Source organism: Staurois parvus, unplaced genomic scaffold, assembly GCF_062004578.1.
Source record: "Staurois parvus isolate SC_StPar_1 unplaced genomic scaffold, SC_StPar_1.0 ptg000086l, whole genome shotgun sequence".
Taxonomy (NCBI): domain Eukaryota; kingdom Metazoa; phylum Chordata; class Amphibia; order Anura; family Ranidae; genus Staurois; species Staurois parvus.
Window position 1 is genome coordinate 4,021,411 of NW_028317882.1, and position 8,586 is coordinate 4,029,996.

At 47.9% G+C, this 8,586-nt stretch overlaps 1 pseudogene; it reads right to left on the reverse strand.

Annotated features, from left to right (window-relative positions):
* Window positions 1-2,501: 2,501 nt before the first annotated feature.
* LOC149468478 (lamina-associated polypeptide 2, isoforms alpha/zeta-like) lies at window positions 2,502-3,231 on the reverse strand (annotated as a pseudogene).
* Window positions 3,232-8,586: the final 5,355 nt, after the last annotated feature.

Consider the following 8,586-nt stretch of genomic DNA (forward strand, 5'->3'; position numbering starts at 1 on the left):
AAACACCACCCTGTCTGGAAAAATTTGCAAGTAGAGAGTGCTGACTGACTGGGCTACCAGCTCGCACACCCTCCTCGCTGTGGTAACTGCAACCAAAAAGACCGTTTTCAGCGTGAGATCCCTTAACGAGCAGGACCCCAAGGGCTCAAACGGGGGCTCCAGTACCCTAAGTACTTTAGTCAGATCCCACATTGGAAATGGCCCACACCCAGGAGGTCTCTGTCTTATCAGGGCTCTAAAGAACCTGATTACCAGTGCTTCTTTGGCTAAAGGGGCTTCCAGAAACACTGAGAGCCGAAATCTGGCTCTTGAGTGTGCTGATCGAAAGCTCCTTATCGACTCCTGCCTGCAGAAATTCCAGGACTGACACCAGGCTATGGGTATCTACTGAGGCCCCGAAGCTTCATTTCCTAAAGCAACCCCACACCTTCCCATAAATGGCTTGGGTTTCTGCTTTTCTGCAAGCCAGGAGCGTAGCCACCAATCTGACCGAGAGCCCCTTCGCTAACAGAATTTGTTGTTCAGAAACCAGGCTGTCAGTTTCAGCCTCTCCACCCTGGGACATAGGACCAGGCCCTGTTCCAGTAAATCTCTCCATGGAGGCAACACCCAGGGCGGCCGAGTGGCTAAGGCCCCTTAGTGTTGCGAACCACGCCCTCCAGGGCCAATACAGAGCGATCAGGATGAGTGAGGTATTCTCTGCCCTGAACTTCCTCAATACCGCTGACAGCAGGGCCACCGGGGGGGGAAGGCGTAGCACAGCGGGTAATCCCACCTCTGACCCAACGCATCTACTGCCCATGCTCCATCCCACCGGCTTAAGGAAAAGAAGCTCGAAACCTTGTGGTTTCTCCCTGACGCGAAGAGGTCTATGTCTGGGGATCCCCACCTCTTAACAATGGCCTGGTACACGTCCGCATTTAGAGCCCATTCCGACTCTCTGAGCTGTCTTCTGCTCAGATAGTCGGCAATCTGGTTCATATCTCCTTTTAGGTGGACGGCAGACAAGGAGGCAAGGTTTCTTTCCGCCCAAGACAAATCCACTGCCGCCAGGGACCAGAGCGACCTGCTCCTTGTTCCACCCTGCCTGTTTATATAGGCTACCGCTGTCGCGTTGTCCGTCAGGACGCAGACATGCTGGCCCCCGATCCTGCTCTGGAAAGGGCGGAGAGCTTCCAATATTGCTCTCACTTCCCTCCAATTTGAGGATTCCCTTTTCTCTCCTGGGGACCACTCTCCCTGAATCACCGACTCCCCTAGGTGGGCCCCCCAACCTTGGGCGCTGGCATCCATCGTGACCTCCTAGACGACCGGAAAACTCTATAACAGTCCCTGAGTCACATTGGCCATCTTCCTCAACCCCCACAGGGATCTTTTTACACTGGGGGGAACAAGAATCCGGGTATCTAAGGAACGAACCTGTCTGTCCCAGACCCTTAGGATAAAAAGTTGGAGGGGACGAAGATGCAATCCTGCCCACTGAACTGCCGGGACGGACGAAGTCAACAGTCCCAACACTGACATGGCCTGCCTCACAGTTACGCCACGGCTCCCCAGCAACAGCCTGATCCCTCCATCTAGCTTGGTGAGTTTTTCTGAGGTTAGCAAGGTCTTCTGTTCTGTGGAATCTAGAACGTACCCCAAATAGGTCATTCTCTGGGAGGGGACCAGGCAAGATTTGTCCAGGTTCAATAGCCAACCCAGGCTCTCCAGATGTCTCCTCACCTCCACAACGTTCCACCTCAGGTGGACTTCCGAGCCTGCAAATAGGAGCAGGTCGTCCAAGTAAGCTACTACAGCTATTCCTCTCAGCCGAATGGGAACCAACACCTCGGCCAGCAGCTTGGTGAAAATTTCTGGAGAGGAGGAGAGTCCGAATGGCAAGGCTCGGAACTGAAGATGGTGCGTTCCTACCATGCCCCGAACTGTTAACCTGAGAAAACGCTGGGAAGCTTCTGCGATGGGCACGTGTAGATATGCATCCTTCAAGTCGATAGAGGCCATGAAGGCCCCTGGTGGGAGGAGGGCTCTGATTGTAAAGATTGAGTCCCTGCGGAATCTCTTGTACCATATGGACTCGTTTAGGGGTCTTAGGTTCAAAATTATTCTGTAGGCCCCTGATGGTTTTTGAACCACAATTACGTGGGAATAGAACCCCTTTCCCACTTCTGCTTCGGGGACTCCTACTACCACCTTCTGTGCCTCTAAGTCCTGAAGCGAGTCTAGCAAGGCTGAGGCCCTCAGAGGACACTTGGGCAGGCTCGTCATCAACAATCTCTCTGACGGTGGTCTCGAGAATTCTAGTCGGTAACCCCTCCTTATGATGTCCAGGATGAAAGGGCTGGAGACCTCCGCTTCCCACTGTGGGAGGAAGGCTGCCAATCTTTCTCCCACCGGGGGGACCGAGTTATCACGGCTTCCGAGGCTGTTCAGGAGGATGAAAAATTGCCCCTCCTTTGCCCCACCCTCCCTGCCCCCAAGTCCTCCTCTGTCCCTCCGTCCTAAGGCTCTGTCTTTTTAGGGGACAAAATCTCCTGGCCCCCACATCCTGCAACTTTCGCTTCAGGGGGAAGGATTTTTTTCCTGTCCGCTGTACGGTCCAAGACAGACTCTAAGCCTGGTCCGAACAGGAGCTCACCTGAGAAGGGGATGCCACACAATTTAATTTTAGACGTGATGTCTCCCTGCCACGTCTTAAGCCACAGGGCCCTCTGGGCTGAGTTGGTTAGAGCCGCTGACCTAGCCCCCAATCTCACCGACTCTGCGGATGCATCCGCGATGTACCCCATTCCCTGCAATAATGTCTCAAACGATGCCAGGATTTTATCTTTGGGGGGAGTCGGCCACAATATGGGCTTGTAGCTGTGTCAGCCAGTACTCCATGTTCCTGGCTACAACAGTCGTGGCCATGGCGGGCTTCAAATTTGACTGGGTTGAATCCCATGCCTTTTTAAGGAGGGATTCAGCTCTCTTGTCCAATAAGTCGGGCAAAACCCCCATGTCCTCGAACGCCAAATCCATTTTCCTGGCCATCTGGGAAAAAGCTGCGTCCAGCTTAGGGTTTTTGTTCCACAGGGCCCCCGGGTCTTCACTGAATGGAAACCTCCGCTTAAGTGCCTTAGAAAAAAAGGGCTTCCTCTCAGGATCCTGCCATTCTTTTCTAATGGTGTCCAACAACACCTTGTGCACTGGAAATACCCTATGCTTCTGCTCCTCCATACCCTGGTACATTTGATCATGTAAGGATAGAGTTTTAACCTCTTCCTTAATGTCCAGCATCTCATAGATCGCCTTAGAAGGTTGTCCACTTCCTCCAGGGATAACTTATACCGGAGGGACCCATGGGGTCTTCCGAGGGGCCTTCCCATGCTGACTCCTCCTCTGACTGAGAGTCCAAGGAGGGTTCCTTTTCCCCTGTCTCGGGGAGCTCCCTGCTCCGGCTAGTTGACGGGGCCACCGGGAGGACGAGGCAAGGGGCCGCCTGGGGAATGGCTAAACTTTCCATTAAGTTTTTAAACGAGTCAAAAGGTACTGGTAAGCTGTCTTACTGACCTGACCAGGTCACTCTGTTCTGGCCTCTCTTCTTTCATTAACCTCTCAATACAGGGACCACAGAGAACCTTCTTCAATGACTCCTTGAGAACCGTTTTACAGGACAGGCATTTCCGCCTAGGTTCCTGATGCCCTGAAAGACAAAAGGGCCTGACACCTCCCGACAGGTCCCCCCCCCTGCCAAAAACCCTTTGACCACCAGAAGGTCTGGGAGCTAGGGGCCCACAGGTAGGGGAGGACCCCTCTGAGTCACGTTACCCGGGTCTGGCTGGTGCAGGCCTGGCCTGATCCCGGTGCCTCTCCGCCGACATTCTCCAGGAGGGTGGTCGCCTTCAGCGGAAGCCTGTCCCCCAGGCTCTGTTCCGCCATGCACCGCCATCTTCTCCGCCGGCCTTGGTGTACGGGGCCACGGCTGGAAGCAGAAGCTGCGACCCCGGGAGAAGCCCCACTCATTTCGCCGGAAATGCCGTCTCTCGGCATTCGGCCTGGCAAGCTCCACTGACCGCCAGCGTGGGAAGGAGCGGAACTCCTCCCCGATCCTCACCAGATCCCACCGAGGCCACCCCGACACCCGCAACTCACCGGAGGAGGTCGGGGGCAGTCGGCAGGTTAGTGTTCCTGCCCTGTCACCCAGGGATCACCCTCCTGCCCTGCAGCCCACCAGGGGAGGATCGCAGTCGGCACTCCAGCCTTCACTCCCCGCTGCATCAAGTCCCCACAGCCGGCTCTCCGGCCCTGGACTCGCTCCAGGCTTCTGGCCACTGTCCCCTGACAGCACCTTGAGAGCTTCCTCAAGATGTCTGCCCACTGGAGGAAACACCAGAACTGAGGTCGGAGGGGAGCATAGACTTTTTATTTAGGGTGGAGGTGTTTCCTCAGGTGGGGAGAAGCCAAGGTCTCTCAAGGTGCTGTCCTGAAAGACGAAAGGGGAAAATAAAGAATATTATCCAACATAGTTTAGAGCATTCCATAAGGCTAACATTCTGTCAATGATCCCCTATCTAGAGCAGTATCCATATGGTAACAGTTTGCTAGCTACAGCTGGGATAATTCTAGATGGGAACTTGGTTAATCTTAACAACATAATGAAATGTACAGTAAAAACAGATTGCAATTTTCACCTTGAAGACTAGTAAACTAACTTTTTTTTTTATTCCTAACATCACTAAAACACTAAATTGTAAAATGCACCTTTCTATGAAAGCCCTAAATGTAACACCAGCAGAACATGTGGTTCCTGGAGTAAGTTCTCTTACCTTTAATGTCACTTATACACTGTGTAAAAGATGCCCTTCTTTGAAAGTCCTAAATGTAACACAAGCAGAGCATGTAGTTCTTGAAGTAAGTTCTAGAATGAGGCTGTCTACGACAGTGTGAAGTGTCAATATTTAGGATCACATTTAGGTTGTTTAGAAAAACTGGGAAAGCCTATAAGAAGCATGAAGGGCAAAAAAAGGTGCCCATTGTTTGGAGTAACGTTATTGTTTTGTAGACACCTTTTAACATTTAATCACGGTTAAAAAAAAAGTCTTAAAATATTTTTTTCCATAAGCCATATTTTGAAGATAGTGTTTTAAGGTCCAGTGTCAATTCATTATTTGAAAATGCTGTTCTTAGTTTTTTTTTTTTTTTTAAAGCTTTCACTTGAAGGAAACTCCTTGATCTTTTTCTTGAGACGCTATTGTATCTGGGGCACAGTGAGAAGCCTATTAGCTCTGATGCCTACACATAAGAAAGTGAGAAAAAGAAGTCTTTATTAAATTTGTGAAAGGGTTTAGAAGTCTGCACTGCAGGTGTAGGGTGTATGATTACCCATACAGGCAGCTTGCAGTGGATAATGAGATCTATAAAAGAGGTTGGGATCTTTTTTTATATAATTTAAAACCAGCACAGACTTTATTTAATTTAGAACTGAATGAGTTTGATGCTGCGTCATCCCATGATATATGCTCTGTAATTCTTGTAAAACATTTTTAAAACGTTCATTTGGCATGCTTGTTGTATTCTAGAAAATACAAAGACATCATTTTGCTCTAGAACACACACTAAGTAAACATCCCTTGATACCAGTTTATCAGGATACTTTACAGCTTGATATGTGCTTATTTGTTAAACAACTGTATAGCAACATATGATAATAATCCAACCCTGTCCTATATAAATATCAATCTGTTTTCAGTACCTAAGCAAGGACACTCAGGACTTGTTTTTCTGGGGGGTAACCTAGTTATACACAGTTTAAAGTTAAAACAAGGCACCAAACAAATATCAAACTTAATACTTAAAGGTGTACTTGTTAATCTCAGGTGCACAAATCCCAATCAAAGTCACAGAAATAGATATGGGCAGCACAGTGGATAAGTGGTTAGCATTTCCACCTAGTAGCACTAGGGATGTTGGTTCAAATGCCAACCACAGCACTACTTGCCTGGAGTTTGCATGTTCTCCCTGTGCCTGCATGGGTTTTTCCAGGAATTCTGGTTCCCTCCTTCATTCTAAAGACATGCTTATAGATTAATTGGCTCCTGTCTAAATTGGCCCTAGTATGTGTATGTATGTGAGTTAGGGACCTTAGATTGTAAGCTCCTTGAGGGCAGAGACAGGCAAATTAGTGGCACTATATAAAGTACCTGAAATAAATAAATATACAGTCAGTTAGACATTAAACTGACAACCTCCATTTTCATGGCCTAACCTTTAATTCCATGTTACATCAATTGTGCAGGGTGTCTGGACTGTGCAATCCAATAGCCCTCAGAGTAGACCTAGTGCACTTAATGATCAGCAGTTGGTGTCAGACTTGCTCAAGCATGCCACCTTCTTCCAATACAAATCTTTTAGAGGCATTTGTGATGAGGGTTGTGGCTGCTACTCAGCTTAGCCAGTAGAGAGCATTGGATAGGAGCACAGGAAACAACATTTTTACTAGGAGAAAGGGGTATTTTTGGACATTTCCAAGGAAAATTCAGCCACAAATAATAAGTGAGATTACAGGTCTACAAAGACATAAAAATGTGTGACATCAACTAGGATTTAGGCCTTGAGCTGGATAAAGGGCACAGAGCCTCAGGGTTTCAGGCTTCCACCCAATCATAGATCCAGTACCCTAGAGCCTTTTGTTGAAAATTTGGTGGTCCTAAAAGCCCTTTTCCTTACCTTAATGTAATGCATATAAGTTATTGCTGTACACAGCAGCACATTGTAGGCAACTTCCTGTCTCTTACAGACAGAAAGCCTAAGGGGTCAAAGTGTTAGAAGAACACAGCACAGACTTTAGAATATAGACCAAGCTGGGCCACATGTGAAGAGTTCTGTATAATGTGGCTACAGTTCATTTAGAGAACTCAGATCAAGGTTGATGAAATGGAAATTTTGAGCTTAGCACAACTGCAATTGAAGAAAACTAGCAGTTCAGTGATAGGTTTCACTTTCCTAGAACTGCTTCAAATGTCCCCTAGCAGTTGGCAAAGGAAGAAAGCAGTTCTAGTTGAAATACTCACCTCTTTTCTGCCGTCCACACCAAATGCTTTTTGCCACTAAATGCCCTTTCCATTTAACCTTTGTTATTCAATTTGGAGGATTGAGCATATACTGTAAGTACAGGGTGTCATGGACCTGCCCCCTGAGGGGGAATCACCACAGTACCCAGCACTCACAGAGTGCAATGACGCAGAGAACAACGCTTGAGTGTTTTTTGCCTCATTGAAGACTACCCACTGCCAGAGAAGAGGAGAAAAAGAAGAGACAGCACATCACATGATCTGCTAGAAGACATCTAAAAAAGTTGAGTATTGAAAAAAATTTAAATATTTAAAAATTATGTCAGATGGACCTTTGTGGGGGGAGACTTTGCAGAACCATAGAAAAAGTTCATCATTCAGTAATAAATATGTTTACTTTCTTGTGTTTGAATTTTATTATTAGATTGATAGTCTGGATCACATTCAAATCCTCCCTTTAGAAATCTTGATACACAAAATAATTCTTAATGGAAAATGGAAATGAAGACAGGCAAAACTGGGAGCCAATCAGATGTGCTATATGCACAAAGAAGGGAAAAGGAGAGAGCATGGTGATGATGACATTATGGGGTTTATTTACTAAAGCTGGAGAGTCCAAAATAAGACTCCCTTCTGCATAGAAACCAATCAGCTTCTAACCTCAGCTTGTTCAATGAAGCTTTGGCAATGAAACCTGGAAGCTGATTGGTTTCTATGCAGAAGTGAGTCTGATTTTGCACTCTCCAGCTTTAGTAAATAAACCCCTATCTGTCAGCTGCTACTCTTTCACTGTACAGTCAGCAGGCTGGGGGTGGAGAGGAGATACTACTGCATTTTTTAACTGTAAGGGATTTTATCCAATTGACACTACTGTCCATGTAAATGGATGGAAAAAATACAAATAATTTGGCAGGTAAAACCGCTTGCTTATATGTATTTAATCTGTGTCTTTACCTTATAGCTTGGAGTTTTAACCACTTGCTGCCCAGCCACTGTAGATATACGGCGGCAGGGCCGCACTCGCAGGCAAAACCACATTTTAAAACGTGTATTTTATAAACAAATAGGGGGCGCGCGCGAGGCGCGCCGCCACCCTATCTGTCCCGCCGATCACCACCGCAGATGTGAGTCGCCGGGTCACAGCCGGTCCTTAGCGGCTGTTTCCCGGCGATCGGCGGCAAACAGTGACAGACAGCACAGCTGCAGTAGCTGTGCTGTCTGTCACTTCCCTGTCAGCTCAAGGATGAGCTGATCGAGAAAGAACAGTTTCTGTCCTGTCCTGTCCAGTACACACCCCCGCCCCCTAGTAAAACACTCCCCCTCACTCCTATAACCCTTCCCTGCAAAAAAAAATTAACCCCTTCCTCCCCATTGCCATTAGTACAGTGTCATTGCTTTTTTTTTTGCACTGATCACTGTATTAGTGTTTTAGGGGATGTCAGTGACCCCAAGTTAGTACCCCCCAATGTCAGAATGTCCGCCGCAGTCCCGCCATAAGTCGCTGGTCGCTGCCATAAGTCCCTGATTGCCGCCA